Here is a 21,288-nt window from a genome sequence, read left to right on the forward strand (position 1 = left end):
GTAACTGGTTTAACTCCCCGTCAAGACTGGTGACTAATTCAGACAGTCTCGGCCAGATTGGCTCGGCAGCTTTGCAGTTAGCTACGCAGAGGCCAGTCTGCGGCTGATTTCTCACACCCTCTGCTGGAAGGATCTCTCAGCTTCCTCGCTGTCCTCACCTCTGCCACTTGGACAAGGGAGGTTAGGGAGGCAGTTCTTTTCTCTGTGGTTCCAAACCCCCATCTGTCTGTCCCTTCTTGCCTTACAAAAAAGAGGCCAGAGAGAGAGAGAGAGAGTTCACCTATGTCTGTCCCAAGACCCACTTGCCTGCGGCTCCCTGAGCCCCACCATTGCATCTATGGGAGGGAGGGGACAGCAATGGCCTGCTGACCCTGGGTGGCCGGCCAGCCTGGGCTTTGTGGCTTGCAGAAGCTGAACTGTTAGGTTCAGAATTCAGTGGCCCATCTCCATCACTACTCTGGGAGAAAGAAGTCCTGAACATGTGGCCACTCCTAGTTCTCTGACCCTGGAGCCCTGGCTCTGTGGCTCCCAGGCTTCCTGGGTGATGCGGAGGAAAGCCCCGTGTGTCTGCCTTGGTTTCTATTTTTCTTGTTCAGAAGGAGGTGCATAGAGTGCTTGGTCATCCCTCCTTCAGAAGGCTGTCGGTGGGGAGACAGGTGCAGGCTCTTTGCACCTGTGTGGAGGCGGATCTTGGGAAACATAAAGAGTTGTCCCGAGGAGCTGACAGCCCCACAGCATTGGCCACAGCGAGTGCCCGCCATGTGCCAGGGATCATTTTAATTACTGGTGAACCAAACAACCTTTTTTGCTTGGGATTATTCCCATTTTATAGGTGAGGAAACTGAGGCCGAAAGCAACTGGCTGATTTGCTGAAGTTGGAAAGTGGCTGAGCTGGGATTTGAACTCACACCGTGGAGACTTGGAAGCCTGAGCTGGTCGTGACACTTTGCCTTCCCATGGTGTTCCCGAGGCTGGTTCCGGGGCCCTTGAAATGCTCTCACATCTCAGCAACTTCATGGCAACTGCCCAACCAGCCCTAGAAGATAATGCGGCCTTGTACTCCTCCTGCCGCTTCCTTCCGCCAAGTAGCTCACAGACATGACCTCATCTGCTCTCCCAGATCCCATACAGGCTAGGGAGGGGTGGGGATCCTTAACTCTACTTCTCAGGGAGGACAAAGGGGCACAGAGAGGCACAGAAGCCCACCCTTGGTCACACAGCCTGATGGCAGGAGAGCCATGACTGAAATCAGGCTTCCCCGTCCTGGGAGGAGAGCTTGATGGAGGAGAGCTAGACTAACCCCTGAGATCCACAAAATTAGGGTGCTCCTCTGGGAGGGGGTGATTCAGGGGCTAAAAATCTCCAAGAGAGTCGGGCTTGTTTTGAAAGAGGAAAATGTGAGATCCATAGAAACTCAGTCTGTGTGAAAAGTGGGTGGCCTGAGACCAAGAGTCCCTGCCCTTGTGCCCTCCTCCTGGCTGCTGGGCTGCTGATTGCCTCTCTGTACCCTAGCACCCTTGCCCGAGGCCCTGGGGTCAGAAGCAGCCTGGTGTGATGGAAAAAAAAGCACTGGCTTTGAGGTCATGGGACTTGGGAAGGAGACCCACCGGGGACCCCTCATTTAGTCATTTGACCTCTCAGCTTTTCCATTTCTCATTCAAAAAAAAAAAAAAAAAGGGGGAGATGCTAATTCCACGACAGAAACATGGTGAGTGAGATATTTCCTCGTAAACCACGAAGCCTGCACAGAGGGTCACTGCTGGTGCTCCCAGGAGCCCCACCTCATCCCTGCGAGCAGCACTTGGGAAGGGTTTTGAAGCGAGCAAGCGCATTGCAGAGGGTAGTGGCCCTGGTCATGCATCTGTCTCCCACACTGTGCTTTCTGGCTGGGTGTCCATAGTACCTAAAGCCTGACCCTGCCCGCTCCGTGGGCTGTCTCAGGGGCCTGCAGATTTTCTGGAAAGGCCTAGGTAGGAGATGTTTGAGCCTCAGGGGGCCACGTCTGGTGTTAGTCACATGTTCTTGGTTTGTTTGCTGCTTTTCTTACAACCCTTTAAAAATGTAAAAAACTGTTTTTAGCTCCCAAGCCCTACTTAAACCTACTGATACGGCCTGCAGGCTACAGCTTGGGTTGGGGGTAGTTTACCTGGTGGGTGGGAGTCTGGAAATAGGAAAGGCCCAGAACAGGAGTTTTGCCTAGCTGTGTGCCTCGGAACCCCTGCTTGAACTTAACTGCCTGCTTTGTGGCTCTAATGACGTGGGCTGGAGTGAGTGCTTTTCATTAATGATGACAGGGACCACTCACTGAGCACCTCTTGGCCCCTGCACACCCATCCTCCCAGCCAGCCTGTGTCATGCTGAGGGCTCAGGGCCTTCGCTCCATGGTTGTGGGGCCTGGAGCTGGGGTGAGGACAGATTGGGGTCGTTGACCTGCTCTGTCTGACATCCTCCTGCCGCCCCCGAAACTCTCTCTGCTGTGGGTTCAGGTTCGGGTAGGGCGCTCTGGCTGGGGGTGTTTTGAGATCTTGACTCTTCTGCAAAGTACAAGGAGAGGTGCTTGGTTCTCTTGCTGCCAGAAGCACCCCCTCCCCCAATACTCAGCCTGTGCCGTCTCATGGCACAGGGTTCTGCTGAGACCAGACTCCCAGAATGTCACCAGCAGTGTGACTCAGAGCAAAAAGGGCAACATCTTAATGGTTTCCACACACCTTGCTCATTTCTGTGCCCCCTTCCCACTATCTAGAAAGCACTCGGTCACTTCTTTGCTTGGTGACCATCTCCTCAGTCCTTTAGAACACAGCCCAAATGTCACCTCTTCCAGGAAGGTTTCCAAGATTACCTAGGCACAGTGGGTACCTCCCTCTTCCTACCTTCAGGCACTATTTTCCCCTTTTCTTCTTTGCACTGATGGAGATGGGACCCAGGAACTTCCTCTTGCTAGGCACTGGGCTGTACCCCTGGCTCGCCCTTGTGCTGTTTGTTGAGCATTGACAACACCCTGGAGCTGTGCACTGCATTATCTCGTTTAACACTTAAAGGTATTTTTACCCCCATTACAGACAAGGAAACTTGGACTCAGAGCAGCTAAACAACGTGCCGTGCCCAGGGGTCACCTCGCTGTTAAGTGGTCAGTTTGGTGTCCGAATCCGGGCAGCTGGACTTCAGCACCCTCCTCCTAATCGCTAAATTACATTGCTTCCCTTACAATCGCCCCAAACTGTAATTATAAGTTTATGGGTCTGTAAAAGTTTCCATCAGTAGAGACCACGACTTATTCATCTTTGCTGCCCTAGAATGTTGCCTACAGTACAGTGCACACAGTAGGTGCTTAATGGATGTGGATGGGTTGAATGTTGAATAAAGAGGCTGAGTGGACTGAGGCCACTGAGGAGGCTGGAGTGCCTGAGAATGGGCCTGGGAGGCAGCCAAGTGGAGACGGTGCTGGGTGTCTGGAGCCCCGAGCAGGAGAGGAGGATCTTGCAAGGCCTGTGCTAGGCCATCTTGGAGTCCCCAGCCTTGCCACAAACACCAGACCCTACCACTTGGTGAGCTAGAGAGAGCTTCCCACAGAAGAAAGGAGAGCTAGTGTAGGGGTAGCCTACAGCCTGTTCCTGTAGAATAGATTTGGCACAGACTCCTCCTGAGGGCAGGACCTGGTCTATGTGACCTTGAACATGACTCTGAACCTTGCTGGCATTCTTTGAGTCCTGGTGTCTGGGTGCAAAAGTTCTCAAGTGCCTTAGTCCCCTATCATGCACGCAGACTTTAAGGGCAGTGGGGAGCTGTGCACCAGATCCCCGGGCTCTCCCTAGCCCTCTCTGCCCATGGCGGGGGGGGGGGGGGCCCTGCCCAGGCTTGGGGGCCTCCCAGCAAGCTCAGATGGGCCTGTGGGGTCATGCTTCCTGGGCCTGACGGGGAGACAGCTGTCACACCTTGCAGGTGGGCCTGCCTTGGGAAGCCCCTGGGTGGCATGTGTGGGAATCCCTCTTGCATTATTCAGAGCCCACTGTGGGGGCCGGCAGTGTCCCCTGAAGTCAACCGGAAAGCGCCTTGCTTGGCCGGAAGAGGCCCAAGGCATGTGCGGTACAGACAGGGCGAGGCGAGGCTGGGGGAGGAGGGAGCTGGAGTGTGAGAAGACCCCCCTGCAAGCCGCGTTCATACAAAATGCATTTCCCAGCGTATCCCTCTGGCCTGTCGAGGCCCTTCTGCTCACTGCTCTGTTTGTACATGATAGACAACTAATTAACAGCCAAACCTCTTGAAAGGTCTTTTCAGAGGTAATGTTCTGACAGATTATGTCAGCAAGGAGCACTGATTTGTCTAAGCATGGATCACATTGTTTCAGATTGAATGAGGTGAATATTAAACTGCTTTAAATGTACTCTTCATAAAGCACTAATTACACACTCCCAAGGGGAACAGCCAAGGAATACTAAACAGCAGAGAAGTCAACAGAGGGTTCTTTTTATAGTATGTTGCTGGGCTCTGTGTTTTTCTGTCTCCCTCTTTCTCGCGCGTTCTCTCTCTCTCTCTCTCTCTCTCTCTCTCTCTCTCTCTCTTTTACAGTAAAATCACAGCACGCTAAAGAATACACATTTATAGCACAATGCTTCTCATCTAATTATATGGCAATCATTAGTTTTAAGCTGGATGCATTATATTTTCTTTGATATATTATGCCTTAGGCATAACTCTGCATTTATTGCTGCTTCTGGCAGATTTTAGTCCCCACCACCCCCCTTTCCAAACCCCAACTCCTCTCTACCCCCCACCCTTTAACCAATTATTTAACCCCTACTGTTAGTTTGCTTATTGTCTCAAAGGAGAGAAAAAAAATCACAATATAAATTGTCAAAAGAGGGGGAGACAACACACCCTTCATTGATTTTAAGGGGGAAAGAAACAGAATCTCATGTTTGGGGAGCTGTGCGATTTTTTATTAACTAGGGGGTGTCCTGAATACACAATCCCTGCTCCCGCACCCCAGCAGAATTCCTTTGCCACCAGTTCTTCCAGATCACACTGAGTTCTCACTTGGCTAAGTTTCATTGTCCCTCAGGGAAAGAGATATTTATACGTATATAAATATATATATGTCTATGAAGCCACGCAGGGGTGGAAAGCCATGTGTTGGGGAAATTCCTTCCGAATGCCTGGCTACAGAGGTTGCCAGAATTCTGCCCCATCAGGTTTTCTGGGTCTTTCTGACATTCACCCTAGCCCATGGTTAGGGGAAAAGAAGGATCCATGTTGAGATGCCTTAGACTCTTGGCTCCTTGGTCCTGAAGGCAGGAAAAGGCTGAGTTCCATGGAGATGGACGGCCTGATATGACCCACCTGGCTTCTTCTTCATTAGGTCTCCAGTGACCAAGCCACCGAGGAAAAGAGAGTAGAGTTACTTCTGCTAAGGTAGCAGAGCGGGGCTGTCTCTCCTCCATGGTCTTCCATTTCCTCCCCCACACTGACCCTAAGAACTGTGCGATCCTGGAAGTGAAGGGATTGGAGATTCCCTCTGCTCTTTGTTTTACAGCCCAAGAACCTTGGCCAAGAGGGACCATGCACAGCACTTCACATCACACAGCTACCTACAGTGAAGGCTGGACCCAGTATCCTGACTCCTGGGCCAGCATCCTTTTCCAAGTAGCCCCAAGCCACAGTTCCTTCTCAGGAATGACCAAGAATTAAAGGACAAAGTGGGCTGGGCACAGGGGTGCATACCTATAATTCCAGCAACTCAGGAGGCTGGGACAGGAGGATTACAAGTTTGAGGCCAGTCTCGGCAGTTTAGCAAAACCCTATTTTGGAATAAAAAATAAAAAGGGCTTGAGATATAGCTCAGTGGCAAAGCACCCCTGGTTGAATCCCCAGTACTCCCCCCCCCCCACCCAAAAAAAGGGAAGGATCAAGTGATGGAATTTTCTTCTTGGAGAATTGGAAGAAATCTTAAAAGCTATGGAGTCCACCCATTCTGGTTGCTGCTGAGTCCCCTTCACAATGTTCCTAACCAAGGACTTGCTCATTTTTGGCTCTTGGCTCCCTTCCATGGTGGTGGGATCACCATGGTGTAGTTCTCACGGCCGGAAGCAGGTGTTTAAGAGCAGTGAATATGGGCCAGCCTGGCTTCAGATCTGGAACTGCCACCCGCCAGCACCCTGCCTTGGGTAGTGACTTAGCATGGTTTGTTTGTTTGTTTGTTTTTTGCTTCTTTTTCCTCCCTGGCTGTAAAATGGGGCTTTGGGAGGATGTGACAAGGTGATGCATGTCAAGCAGTAGCCATCCAGTGAGGCTGACTAGCGTTAGCTGTTATTATTGGTAGAACACTTGCCCTCCTGGCTGAGCTTTTTGCCCCCAGAACAATTACTGTGAAGAACCCCTCCCCCAACCACCATGGCTGTTGTTCTGCCTGTGGCTCCTGGATCAAGCTTTCCTCCAGCTGACTGCTGTTGACTGTTTGTTCTTTCACCACACAGCTCTCCCCAGGTGACCCCTGCATGCCAGGGACAGCCGCTTCCTGCTCTCAAGGAGCCCACAGCCAAGAAGAACTTACAATCTCTCTTTGGGACTCCTCTTCCCCGGGGAATCCTTACTGGATTCCTCCCTTGCTCTTTACTTAACACAGTGCACTCGTTTCCCACCCATTTTCTCACGTGAGATCATCCAAAGAAATAAGCCAGGGATGAAGTAAAAATGGCATCAGATATGAGACTCCATTACCCAAGCATCCCTCATAGTACTGAAGAGACGGGGGTTCCCCTGGGCTGGAGGGGACTCAGCTGAACCTAACACCTGTGCGCACACACGTGAAGAGGCAGGTAACTGTCGTCATGTCCAGGCTACTCTACTGAGCTATCGCTGGATCTTCGAGGGGGTAGCCGATGGCATGTCACTCCTTCAACAGTCCCCTGCTCACCGCACAAAGCCCAACCTCAGGTGCCAGGGCCAGCGTCCTGGGAATGTGACCATTGTAGTTCCATGAGCTGTGACCTGTGAAGGGCCCTGCTGTTTGGGAATAAAGCTCTGCGGCCATTGACTTCAGCTCCTGGTAGTTGTGTCTTAGAACCTGTGTTTTGTGAGTGAGGGCTGATGGGAGAACGGAGAGGAGAATGCACGGCGGATTCAGAGCTGAGTGGGAGCCTGGGCCCAGCTACAGAGTGGAGACCAGGCACAACCCCCTGCTGTGTCTTGGGGTAGGACAAGCGGTGACCTCTGACCCCCAGCTGGCAGCATTCAGTGTCTCTTGCCTACACCCAATCAGGGATCAGCCACCTCTTGACTGGAGGTTGCAATCACTGGGGATGTCCCTGGCTGTGAGGGTGGGCGGGTCAGCGAGCAGAGGAGACTGACTTCCCCTCTTTCATTTCCACCTGAACCAAGTCCTGTGAATCATGGAGCCGGCCCTGCCAGGGACCTAGCCGAGTACTCCCTCTTCATTCCCTTCCCATCCAGGTGTCACCTGCTTCTAGTTCATTCTTAGGGACCCCTCGGAGGTGTCCCCAGCCTTTGCTCTCTTATCCTTAATGCCAAAGTTGCTGAGGTGGCATCCCAGAAAACAGATGACCAGGTCACTCTGCCACTAAAACCCCTTGCACAAGATTCTCCGTCAGCCCTGGGATAGCACAAAAAAATCCTTGGTAGGTGCCCTTGTAAGTGCCTCTGTCCTTACAGATACTTGACTTGCCTCCTCCTGGGTGGCCTCCCTCCATAGCCTGCGCAGTGCCGAGGTTGCGTGGGCTTTTGTACCTCCCCTCCCTGTTTTAGACACTGAGGACACGACTACATTTTATCCAGTTTCTTATCTTACAGCCTAACACTGTGCCTGGCACAGAGTAGGTCGCTGATATAGGTTTAGTGAATCGTGCAACTATGACCCTAAAAAATTTAGAATCCTGGGGAGGAAACATATTGCGGTGGAATCAGGATCTGGGGGAGCCGTTTGGAGGAAAGCTCTTGCCTCACACATCCGGGCAGCCAGCTCCTTGGCCTACTCGGATGGTCCACTAGGAATTGCATCTTTGAACCTGTGTTTTGTAAGTGAAGGCTGATGGGACAATGGAGACTGACTGTGGACACCCACCTTCCTGCCAAGTCCATGATTCCTCCCTTATTCTCACACTGAATATCTGACCAGGATTGGGGTTCCATCTGGTGACAAGGACATGGTGGAAAGGACATGCTTTTCAAGGTTGGACAGACATAATCCTACTTGTCCATGTGATCTTGGGCAGTGAAGCCCAGGCATAGGTAATGAGCACCCAGATGGTGCCAACATAGTAGAAGCAGCTGGTTTCAGGGGACCACCATATAATAGGGTCCCTGCCTTCACGGAGCTTGCAGCCAAGTGACGAGTTGCTTAACTCTCTGAGCAGAAGCTTGGAATACCCGGCCACAGATTTGCTGTAGAGATTAAGATAACACACATAAGGTTTGAGACAGAGCAAGCACTCTGTGGGTATTCCTGTGCACCCCAAGAAGTTCAGGAAGAGACTGGCCCTTCAGGAACATGAGCATCTGTCCATATCTTTGTAGGGATGTGACCTGGTGCCTCGATACGTTCCTACACCTGGCCTTGGTGATAACTGAGAATGGAGCAGATGTCAGTGACCACGGAGGGCACCCTGGCACCCCTAGCAGAGCCCAGCTGGGGAATATGGCGTCCAAAACGAGAAGACTCTCTTGGCTTTATGCTCCAAGGCATCGCTTTCTTCAGTGGGGCTTCTCTGTCCTTGCTCACAGGTTCCCACGACTCGCCACCCCACTGGTGGTCACAACAGCCGCTTTAGAGGACAGGAGGCTGGGTGTGAAGGATCCCCTCTGCAACCTGATAGTGGTGTGGTTTGGTTTCCTCCCGAGTAAAGTGAGGACAACAATACCATCCTCCTCACCTCGTCGGGGGCTGGAGAGAGTCCCCACATGTTCAAGGGTGAGACCTGTGAGTTTCCAGTTCCTCTGTAAGTCACACTAAGCAGTGGTGTGAACTTAGTGGATTCTCCCCCCTCAGAGAGGACGCTGGGGCTGCTTCACACAGACCAAAAAAAAATCACAGTAAAACTTCAAGGGGGAAACAGTGGGGTGGAGGAAAGAGATATTTTGGGGGCAGGAAGTGGCCTTCCTTTACTTCTGAAATCACATCACCTAGACTAGCACTTCTCAGCCTCTAAGCTGTGACACACTGGGGTGGGGGACCAGCAGTTGTGAGATGTATCACAGATAAATATGTTACTAATAATAAAGTGCTGCCGTTTTCGAATAATTCCCCCCCACCCTATTTTTTTTTTTATTTTTTGTAAAGTAGAGGGAATTCAAGGTTATCCCTACAGAGTCATAGGACCCCCTCTCATTCCCATGTGTCTTGTCTCCAAGAATAGGGATGGGTAGAAGAGGGGCCCCAGGAGCTGAGCCCAGCTGGTGTGGATGTGCTGGGTTGTGGGGTCACAGACACCTGGGGGGAGTCCCAGCTGAAGCCCCTGTATGGGAGAGGAGCACACACATGAAAGCCTTTGAGAACAGGTACAAGGCACAGAGAGAGGAACAAATCCCTTTTTTTTTTCATAACCACGTGGGCAGAACCCAGGGAAGGATCTCCAGCCAATGCCTCTCCCTAATGTATATAAAGACATTAGGTGTCCAGAAGCCCATTCTGCCTGGAACCCAGAACCCAGCACCTGCTACGTGATACCACTTACACAGTGCTCAAGAACACGCCCCATGGGTGGTGACAGCAGTCCAATAATGTCCCCATGGGGTGGAAGTGGACAGGGAAAAGGCATATGGGGGGTCTCTTTGGGCACTGAAAATATTCTATCTTGCTGGTGGTTCTGTGGGTAAAAACCATGATGGTTTTCAAGGCCTGTTTGGCTTCTGCATTTAGAACTTCTTGACAAGTGTTTAAAACGATGGAATCCTAGTCTAACACGTACAAAGTCTTCTTACAGCCTGGGAGGGAACTTCCCCCAGTGCTACAGGGTGTGGGGTGGGGCGGTGAGGTGAGCCCTGAGTTAACTGGTCACTACCAGGTCCTGAAGGGACTGCCCTCCAGCTCTCCCCAGTGCTTCTGCTGCTCCACCCAGTGGCTCTGAGTCTCCTCCCAGCTCCCCCCTGGCAGGTGACAGCCTTTTGGGAGCTGATGTCCCAACTTGGTTAGCACCCGCGCGTGTACGGATGGGATCCTCGTCAGATATCTTATTTTTCTTGGCGACACAACTCCATGGCACAGGGAGGAAGGGCACTACCACGGTGTTTTGGGAAGAGCCTGAGGTTTGGGGTGCTCGTGGGAGCCTCCCGAGTGGACTCAGTGAAGAGAGCTGGACAGGCACCCTTTGCTGGCTATCGGAGGCAGGGATGCTGAGGTGCCAGTCCGGCCACCCATGTGGAGCTCACTTTGTTTGCTTTGTGTGTTACTTTTCACCCGCCCCTTCAGTTGCCAAGGAAACAGTGACGCAGCCCTGGGCTGGGCCTGGGCCGGTCAATACGGAGTCTTCCTAGGCAATGGTTCTGGGGGCAAGCCTGATGTGGGAGGGCTGGGGCAGAGGTGTGGGGGCCCAGGACAGGGAGCCAAGGGGGCATGGGGGCGGGCAGGTTGCTGATGCGCTGGACGCGGCATTCCTCTCCCACCCTTGACCCTGTCACTGCACGTACAAGGCAGATGGCTCTAGGGGCCCCAGGGAACAGCCTTTCCTGCCTTGGCGTCTGTGTGTCCTGGGTCGGTGAAGCCTGTGCAGCCCACAGCTGAATCAGGAGCCAGGAGAGTGGACACCTAATGCCTTTATATACATTAGGGAGAGGCACTGGCTGGAGGCTAAGGTTCTGGGGGCTCCTTCTCTATGTGAGAAGTGTTCCCGGGATCGCTTCCCATCCTTACACCACCACCTCCAGTGACCGAGACCCTTGGGGTCTCCCCACCGGCGCGTTTTCACTTCCCAAGCCTCATTACTCCATGTCACACTCCCTGGCCTGGCTCTCTGGTTGTGCCTTCGGCCACCCTTACTTCTTTACTCCAGCCATGCAGCCGGGGCTCCCAGGCTGGCTAGGTGGTCTGGTCCCTGGGGACTTGACGTGGGAGGATTACTGTGTTAGGTTTGAGCATTTGGGTGAAGATGCCCTGAGTCCTGACCCTGGCCCCAGGCTGCCCGCAACCTGGAGAGTTGACACGGAGCCTCTGCTCTCCATGCCTCCGCTCTCCTTGCTGAGATACCATCATGGGTCTTGCCAGCAGCTAGAGCCTCACAGCCAAACACTGGAGCGGACCTCCCCCCAGGACCCAGGTCCCCTGCCGGCCCGCCTGCCTGCAGGCACTCTGTCATTTTCACTCTCACCCAGTCTCAAAATCTTGGAGTTATTTTTGATTCATCTATCTCCTTTATCACCCTTATCTAGTCACTTATCAAATCCTGTCAGTTCTTCCTTCAAAATGTCTCTAGCATATGTCTCTTCCTCTCTTAAAAATAAGTTTCATTGTTTTTCTTCATATCAAAGAGAAATATGCTCAGTGTAGAAAATTTAGAAAATACAGTTCCCATAAGCAAAGAAAAAAATTACCCACAATCCCTCCCACCGCAGCTATTCCCATTATTTGGACGCATGCCCAGTTAGTCTCTTGCCCCTGCTTACGTGTCTGCGCCCTGCTCTTCCCTTCCATCCCTCTCCATTCCGGCTACCCTCCCTCCCTCAGGGTCTCTGGACTCTCTCTTCTCTTCCCCTGCTGCCTCGGGGAGTTGAACCACCTCAAACACTGCCTTCCTACTTTCTCGTTCCTACAAGGCAAGTCCGGGGCAGCTGTGAACCCACAGGAAATAGGCACCCCTGTGGGAAGAAGCCCACAGCTTGGCAAGCATATGGCAGGGGCCTTTCTGTGAATTAGAAAGAAGTCTCCCCTTCTCCAGGGTGGAGGAAGTGTGCACTGTGGTTTCAAATGTGTCCCCCAAAGTTTGTGTGTTGGAAATTCAATCTCCAATCTCAGTGCCGATGGCATTTGGAAGTGGCTTCGGAGGTAATTAGGGTTAGGTGAGGTCAGGAGGGTGGGGTCCCCATGATGGTATTAGTGATGTTATAAGAAGGGGAAAAGAGAAGCGGGCACACTTGCTCTGTTCTCTGCCATGTGATACCCTCTACCATGTTATGATGCAGCATGAAGCCCTTCCCAGATGCCAAGGAGATGCCAACATCATGCTCTTAGAACTCCCAGCTTCCAGAACCATGAGCCAAATGAACTTGTCTTCTTTATAAATTACCCCACCTCAGGTACTTTGTTATAGCAACAGACAATGTAGTAAGGTGTCCCAAGACTAGTTAAGTGGCTTAGTGGACAGAGAGCAGCCTTCCTTTGGGGGAGTAGTAAACCCTGTAGGAGGTGGCCCTCATCAAATCTGCTTTTTCTGCGTGGTTGCCAAAGCCTACCTTCGCAGGTACAAAGCCTACCTGAAACCTCACCTCTTCCCCCAGCACTTATCCTCCCTGCTCAGGCTGGTCTGTCCCTGCTTGTCAAATACATGTGATCCCTCACTCCTCAGGCTCCTGCATCCCCCAGGTGCAGCCCTTTCCCTACCCTCACTTGCCCATCTTTGGAGGTGTGGCCCAGGCTCATACCTCAAATACCTACAGAGTCCAGACAGGTCCCCTGAGTGCATCGGGGGTGGGTGGGGGTCTGTAGTGAACGGGAGAGGGCCTGGGCAGGCCCGATCTTCCTCCAGGTTATTAAATACAACCTCCCGTTTTTCAGTGTTATCCACGACAGATGCTCCTTAACTTATGAGAGGGTTATGTCCTGCCAAGCTCATCGTAGATGGAAATTATTGCCGTGGAAGGTGTATTTAATCTATCTTGTTGCAGTCTCGGTTTAGCTGTGCTCTACCATGTAGACCGTGAGTTGTTTCCCCTTGTGATCACAGGCTGCCTGGGACCTGTGGCTCATGGCCACTGCCCCGCATTGGGGGAGAGTTTTGTCCCTCCCCAGCCGGGGAAAAGATCAAAGTTCAAAATCCCAAGTACGGTTTCTATGGAACACAGATCACGTTTGCATCATCCTAAGGTCAAAAATCACTAACTTGAACCGCGGTTAAGCCGGAAACTTCTGTAATTCAACACTTCAAAAGACCTAACCCGGGCAGAAGAAAGCTATCCCACTCCCCACCCACTCATTTCTCCTTGGGAGATTTCTGTGCCTCTGCCCCCACGTCTCCTTGGTCGGCCCAGCCCTCCGCGCAGAAGCAGGATGCATGCCTTGGCAGTGTAGGATATCTGGTTTAGTGGAAAACACGTTTATTTATTCACCCATTCAGTAAGTATTTATTGAGCACCTTTGCAGGCTTTGTAGTGAAAGAAGCCCCTGGGTTGACTTCTGATTCCAGCACCTTCTTGAGCAAGTCACTTAAATTCTCCAGGTCTCATTTTTTGACCTGTAAAATGGGGATTAAAGTAATTCTCGGCCCACGCGCTTGTGAGAAGGCACTGGAATCGTATAAGGGAAAGCACTTTGCACACTGAGAAGCTCTGTGAAACGCCATTAGCTCCCCATCTTCCCTTGTCAGGGCAGGTTAGTCTTAGTTTCCTAAATAGTGGGAGCTGGCTCCCCTACAGTCCTGAGTATGGATCAAGCATTGGATAAAGTACTCGTGGGTTTGTTGATAGGAGGTATTTATGGTACCATCTCCACCTCCTTCAACAGAGGGCTTGCATAGGTTACAACAAAACCATCTGTAATGAAATGCTAACATAATGCTGTTGGTCATGACCAGCCTTGACGGAGCTCCTACCCCACACTTGGCACTGTGCTAAGAGCCTTGTGATCATGGCTTCACTGAATTTTCACAATTACTCTTTGAGGAAGGTACTATCTTTGCCCCCATTACACAGATAAGGAATCTGAGGCTTGCCTCAGTCAAGTGACTTCTCCGGGTCTGTCTAGGTGGACAGGAGAGGGAGCAGGGAAATAACCGGCACAGTGAGCCTGCCTGTGGCTTTGGGTGGTTTGAGATGATTCGTGCAAAAGCATCTGGAAGAGTCTCAAACTGCAAGCATGCAATAACTCATACCATTACGACGGGGTTACGGGCCCATTATATACTTAACTTTATTTAATTCAGTCCTCACAGCCACCTTGTGAGGCAGGCATTCTTGTATCTGTTTTATGAGTGAGGAAAGCATCAATCAGAGAGACTCAGTGCCTCTGCCCAGGCCACACAACTAGGGACTGAGAGGCTGGCTTGGGACCCAGGTCCTATTGTCCCCTTAACCTTATGTTCAGCTGGGGGGGGGGGGCTCAAGAGCCTTGCCTCAGACAAACAGGAAGGGCTGCTTGAGGTAACACTGCTGATGGTATTCCGTGGGCCGGTGAGCTGGAGGGCTTTTGTGAAGGCCTTGGAGGTGGCCTCTACCTGAGTCTGATGTGCCTCTCAGGAGTACCTGAATGGCTTGGGATGCTGGGGCTTGGGATGTCAGAGCCAGCACATGAGGGCCCTCCCTGTAAACCTCAAGGGAACAAAGACTTACAGAACCTATCTTGGCCTTCCCCGCCCCCTACCCATTTTTCCCCCCAAAGAAAAATGAAAGAATCTGATAATTACTTCTATCTACCACCCAACTGTACTAATTACCAACCTATTTCTTCACAGTGTGACAGACACCAGCTCTGGAAAACACATAGAGATAAATTAGCACTAATTGGTTTTCCTCTGGCTGTTTGAATTAGTATTTAAAGCTCCAATTACAAAGCAGAATAATTGCTATTAATGTCCTATCGCAGTACAAAAGGCAGTTCTCTCGAGAACCAGCCCAGGTGTATGATTACTCTGATTACAGCATATTTAACCTGGCTCGTTAAGAGGGACACATGGGGGACCGTTTCAATATGGCGGACAGGCCACTTCCTGCAGGGCAGAGGGCTTGAGGGGTGGACTGTGGCTGGAGGAAGAGAGGCTGAGCCGAGGAGGAAGGAGGGGAGAAGTGGGGCAGGCGTTGGGGAAGTGTGTGGGATTTCTCAGTGGGGCGCCTGGGGCCGGCTCATGCTTCCCTCACTTTCTCCCGGGACCTTCCTGCGCCCAGCCTTCCTTGCTCCCTCTGGAGTCTCCTGTTCATACCACAAGCCAGCAAAGCCCTCGGCAGGCCTCGTGTCCCTGACACGAGGTCTCAGACTTGTAAGAGTGAGTGGGGGCCTACCCCCAGCCAGGCCTGCTCTGCCTGGAGTTCGTCTGGGCTTTAGGAGGGGGAAGGTCTTCGCTTTGCCTCCTCTTTCTTTCCTGTTCCTCTACCAGAGACTCTTCCCTGCTCTGCCTAGAGGAGTGATGGACGCTGGAGTGGTGGGGAGGGAGCTCTGAGAGCGGCCTGAAGGGCTCTGCTCAAGGCTGTGGGGGTAGCGTCCAGGCTCTCCAGCTCCCTGGCTGGATGGCAAGACCTCCAGCCTCCAAGAGCCTCACCGCGTCACCTATAAAATGGACATGACAACCCTCAGAGGATCAAGTGAGGACCGACGTTAAAGGGCTGGGAACTGCAGGGTGCTGCCCCTGTCACAGTGGGTGACTTCTTTCACATGGAGTGGCTGTGGCTTGGGCTGGATCCGCCTCTTGCTGTTCCTTTCTTTGGCCTCTTCCCTTTCCGGAACTTTCCTTCCTGCTTTCTATCTCCCTGGCTTCCACCTTCGTGCTGGGCTCTCCTGGCTCTCCCCATTCAGGCGGGGATGTTGAGAACTCAATGAGTTCTCCTTTCCTGGCGCAGCTGAGTTGAGGAAGGGAGGGCTATGTTTAACCCAAAGAAATGAGTCACTAATGGTGAACTTTCAGGCAAACTGAGATGATATTTTGTGGGGGAGCCTGAGGATGTCACAGCGCTCTTCAGAGCCCCCTAGGCAGCTGTCTACCCGCTGACACACTGGCTTGGCGCGGGCCTGCGCCAGGCTTAGTCTTAACCAGAGAGGAAAGGAGGAGGCCCTCGGGGAGAAGGCAATGCGACAGGAACTCACTCGGGGACACCAAGGCCCCCATAAACCCAGCTGAGGATGCTGACCCTGGATGTTGGAGGTCAAGGCATGGGGCTTCCCGTTCAGGAGCCGCTGGCAGGGCGGTCTCTGGCCCATCTGTCCCCATCAGGGACGGTCAGCTGTGTTTTCTGCACAGGGTGTCCCTGAGGCTGTCCTGAGGAGTTCAGCCTCCCCGAGGCTTGCAGTTGTTTTTTTTCCCCCTTATCTCTTGTTGCCCTGTCTTGCTCCCCCAGGCCCCCTCCCTGATGGATGTTTGGGAGTTAGACCCATCTGATTTCCCCTAGAGAGCCCCTAGCCCGTCTGTTCTGTGCCCTTCTGAGCCCTTGCCTCTCACCGGCTCTTCCCCAGCCGCCGTGCCTCCCTTGGTCCTGCCAGCCTCTGTGTGACCTCCCTTCCCAATTAGGGGAGAGATGCCACAGGGCAAGGGGCAAAGCCACCTCCTTGGAGCGGGAACCAGATTCAGCCCAGCTCTGCATCTATTTGTCATATGACACCTTTTCTGTCACCACTCGGGCCTCAGTTTCCCACCTGTGCCATGAGAGATGGGCTTCGCGTTCTCTTTGAAGGCAGTGTTCTAGCCTGTAGGCTCTCCTTCCTTCTCCACCCACCTGGTCCCTTGTCCTGAAGCTGCCGGCATCTCCTGGCAGTGTCCTTCAGGGACCCTGGGCCCAAGAGTTTTGGTAAGGGGCTGTCCCCAGGTGGGCAACGAGAGGGGCATCAGGACCTGTCTGCCAGGGAAGCCCCTGGGTGGTCTCTGCCAGGTGGGCCCAGCTGTAGCAGCCCAGGCGAGGAGCGGCAGTGCCAACCAATCCTTCCCTTACAACCATGTTGGGAGGGAAGTGCAAGGGCCCGTGGGTGGTGTTCACGTATGGGGGGGGGGATTTCTTTTTAAGAGACAAGGTGGGTGGAATGGGGGAAGCCAGCTGGCTGTGGGCTCTATTTCTACTGACAAGGCTTTACCCTGTAGGTGTGAGGAATTCCAATTAAATATGCAGCCTATTTGTCTGTGTGTGGGAGAGGGTTTGCTGGGAGGGAGGGGGACGGAGGAGCGTCTCTGCGGCATACCAGCAAACCAGAAATTAGCTCCGTTCATCACAGCACACGGGGCTTCCCTCAGCCCTCCTGTGCACTCACAGGAGTCGCGAGAAGGAGACAGACAGAGGAAGCTAGAGAGAGGTTGGGGAGGCGGGTTCCCCAGGCTGGGAGGGCTTCCGGAATCTCTGAGTGGGCAGGAAGGATTGCCTGACTCCTTGGCTCTTGGGGGGTTTCCCGTTCTGAAAGCGTCGGCAGTGAGCTCCTCTGGGCCATCTGTCCCCACCAGAGAAGGCCAGGGTGGTCTGGGCTCACCCCTGGGACAGTGAGGGTCTCTGATGCACATGGGGGTCCCTGGCCAGGGCCACCCAGGGCACACTTCATCACCTCCACAGAGCCCCAGGGCATCTGGACCTGTCCCCTTCTTCCCGCCTCTGTCAAAAGGAAGCCTCAGTTAGGGGTAGTGGTTTCTTTGCAGAACAGAATCCTGAAATGCTTTAGGGGTGCCTGTGTTGAGTAGAAGGACTATGCCAAGGTGTTTTGGAGGTACATGGGCCTCCAGAAGCCACTGCAACCTTTTGCCCTCCCTTCATCCCTCTTTTTACTCATAGATGGGGTTTGATAGAAAACGAGCAGTCTCCTAATTATGAAGGCCATATAGTTTTTTTGACAGTAAGAAAGATCAGGAGGTTTCCCTGGGTGCCCAGGCAGATGAGACCTTTCTATTGTGAGTGAGGTTCACTGCAGGGTCTGTTGGCCCCTCTGGTCATCATCGGCCTTGTTTGAAGCCCGGATCCACTGGTCTTGAATCCAGGCTGCCACGCCACCCTCTTGCACCCTCGGCTCACCAGTTTATCTGTTGATGGGGTCCTCTGTGTTTTTGCTTATCTTTTCTGGATGCGGTTTCTCTCCCTATTTGCAGACACTGAGTCCTCCCCACCTCTAATCCCACCACTTACTTCCCACTGATTAAACACACTCGTTGTAGACGTATGATGCTAGGGAGCAGGACGGATGGACAGGGAGAAGGAGACAGGTTGGTTGGCTGTTTTTTTTTTTTATCAAGTCATCCAAGATGATGTTGAATAGTCCACACCAGCCAGTTTCTCTTCAGACCAGGGGATGATTGACAGGGGACCTTGTATCATCAGTCAGGCCTGCATGGAGGATGGCATGGGGCAGTGGAAGGGGCAGCTGGTGACTGGTCCCAGGGAGGGAAGGCTTGGTGACAGATGGGGTGGGCATTAGACAGAAGAGAGGGTGGCACTAGTGAGGTTGGAGGGGGACCGTGCTAAAGAGGACACAACTGCACAGACAAGTAGTCAGGTGGGCCAGGACCACCAGAAAGCAGCTGCCCAAGGAGCAACTGAGGGGTCAGTCCCACCTTCCCTCCTGATTCCCCTTCCTTCTTCTCCTTCTCTGCTCTGCCCCTCCTCCATTCTCCCCATGTCCCCCCATGCAGCAACTCTCACATTTGCAGAGTGGACAAAGAGGGCGTGGCTGCCCCACGGGAGCCTCCAGGGATGGGAGGACCAGAGCACAGTGGACGGTGGGTCACAGCCCTAGCCTCAAAGACGCTCCTTCAGAGTTCTACATTCAACAACAAATAGACGTTTTTGGAAAACCTTTGGACCTGCTCCCCGCTGGCCTATCAGGCCCTGTGGAGTTGGTGGAGAGACAACACTGGGCTATATTCAGAAGCAGGCCAGGGTCCCTTGCCTTGGACTTGGATGGGTTGACCTCAGGGGACACCAGGGACGCAGCACAGAAGGATCCTGCCGCCCCACCTTCTTATCACCTCTGTTATGTAACCTTGGGTGCCATGTGGATCCCACAGGTGACAACCAACACTGTCCTCTAGGAACTTGTAGACTAGAGAAAAATTGCCCCTCAGCAGGAAGAAGCCCCTCTGTCGCTTTCCGAGGCCTCAGATATGGGTTAAACAGGCCCCTGGGACAGAGGTCTGGGCTGCTGGCCAAGGACAATGTGAGCACTCCATCACCCGAGTGTTTCCTCACGCCCCACCTCACAAGAGAGAAGCGTAGGATGTGGCCCTGTCCCTGGGGCAGTGCTCTAACTGGGGAAGTGGGAGGACAACTGGACCACAGGTTGCTACAGGGAACGCCACAGGAAGGGCTGCTGTGGCCACGGGGTCACGGATACACACGAGGAGCTGCTTAAGGTGGGATTTGCACCAGGTTGGGGAGGATGAGATGGTGGGTGGGATCCTTCTAGAGAGTGACCTGAGCCAGAGCCCAGGGCAGGCAGGGAGGAATGGGGAGGGTCAGGCCCTGAGGAAGAGCAGGCTTCTGCTGACCAGGTCTCCCAGTAACGGGTGGAAGACAGCCAGGAAGCTCCACCCCTGGCTCCCGACTGCCCCAGCCCTGCTGTTTCTAGGCTCTTCTCACCCAGCTCCACACGCCTGTCACCCCAGAGCTGGGGAAATGTTGTGAATGGCAGAGCTGTTCCGAGCCCCCGGCCTTCCTCTTGAGAGGGAGGAGAGAACCCGACCATGAGGTATTTTCCTGGTGCGGAGGATAACCCTGTAGGAGGCAGAGGGAATCCAATTAGACATGCCAGGCTGGGAGCCGCCGCATGTGGGAAAAGGTCGTCTTTTGCTTTCTGGCTTCGCTGACTCTCAGTGAGACTTTGCAGCCGGGCTCCCTCGTGCCTGCCCCCCAGGCTCCACTTTCCTCTCCCAGGTCCTCAGCTCATTCTGACCACCACTCCATCTAACTCGGGGTGGGACAGTCCCCACGGAGAGTGACACCCCTGAGACAGCAGCACTCCCAGGCAGTGGCCACCACACTCCCTTTCCCTCTCTAGTTGCCTCTGGGATTGGGGCGGGGGACCCTGCCTCCCACACCCGTGGACCTGGGTGCTCATCTGTACCTGCCTCTCCTACTTGTCCTGGGCTCATTGAGCTCTGTGGCAAGTGTCTGTCTCGCCCTATTTGACTTAGATAAAAAGTGACAAGTGATCTTACTCCCCCTGACCCAACTGCCACCAGCAGTGAAATCAGTGACCTTCCATCTGAGACCGGATCCTGCTGCCTCTAAGGTGTCGCACTCAGCCTGCTTTAGGGGCAGTGCTGGGGGACAGGTCCTGGGCCTCCTGGGGCCCTCAGCAGGTGCTGCTCGGCCCCAGCCATTCCCACTGCCTTCCTGCCATCCAGTCTTCCTCCTGTGTGGTCCTCCTGGGAGGGGAAGGGTCTGTTGATGGAGTGAGCCTGGGGCCACCTTTCTGCCGAGATGAACAGAACTGAGTGGAGATCTTCCCAGAGAACCTCTGGAGAAGGTTCTGGAAGTTCTGTCTGCCTGAGTGCTGGGCACCGAGGACATTGCCTGGCCTTCTTGCTGCCCTGGCCTGGCCTCTCCCTTAGCAGAGGCCATCTGAGGGCCATCTGCCGCTCCACTGAGGCCATCTGAAGGGGATGTTTTTAGGGAAGGCAAAGTCCTCCCCCGGTCTTAGCGCCCCTCCAGAGTTGGGGCCTGCTGCCACCAGGGATCTGACTCCTCTGTCACTTCATCACAGGCTGTCCTCCAAGGTGTGAGGAACTCCAATTAAGCGTTCAGCCAGTCTGCCTGCGTGGGGGGCCTGGGCTGTGGGGGAGGCAGAGCCTTGCTGGCTGCTACGGTGACTAATCCTCACAACACCAATTATGAGTCTCTGGGGAGTCGGTGGTGGGAAGGTGGGAGGGGGAGGCGGGGGAGGCGGGGGCAGGGGTTTCCTCACCCAGATAGCTGCCTGATCCTGCGGTGCTGGCCAGAGGGGAGTTGGAAATCCTAAGAAAGGAGAGTCCTGGGATCCAGAGTCCCCTCAGAAGGACCCTACCCCACGCGGGTCCAAGGGGCCCCGTGTTTGCATTCACATAGGCTTTCCGGGACCTCTGAGGTGCAGGTGCTCATTCTCGCTATGACTTGAGGTCGCTGATCCTGGCCTCAGCTTGCAGGTAAAGAATCTGAGGTACAGACAAATGAGTGACTTGTCGAAGATCACCCAGCTAAGAGGAGATCCAGCTAGGGGATCTCCAAGTTTCAAAGTGTCACAGAGGCCACCAGGCAAATAGCCTTAAAGATCTCAGCAGAACATCTGAGTTACCCCCCCTCCCGTTATGTGAAGAGACTGAGAGCCCAAGGAGAGGCTGGGCTTGGTCCCTGGTCCCCTACCACACCTGCCTGTCAACAGGTAGAATTCTTGGGACAGCATCTCCACTGGGAACATTCAATCTTTTGGCAGATATCTACTGATTACTTCTTTTAAAATTATTTTTGGTGCTGGGGATTGGG

At 53.4% G+C, this 21,288-nt stretch overlaps 1 protein-coding gene across 5 annotated transcripts in view; it reads right to left on the bottom strand.

Moving 5' to 3' along the window:
- The window catches only part of PEBP4 (phosphatidylethanolamine binding protein 4), a 190,713-nt gene that overhangs the window by 36,536 nt on the left and 132,889 nt on the right, over positions 1-21,288 (bottom strand). The gene's annotated exons all lie outside the window — the stretch shown is intronic.

Source organism: Spermophilus citellus, assembly GCF_964194105.1.
Source record: "Spermophilus citellus genome assembly, chromosome: 16".
In the NCBI taxonomy this organism is placed as follows: domain Eukaryota; kingdom Metazoa; phylum Chordata; class Mammalia; order Rodentia; family Sciuridae; genus Spermophilus; species Spermophilus citellus.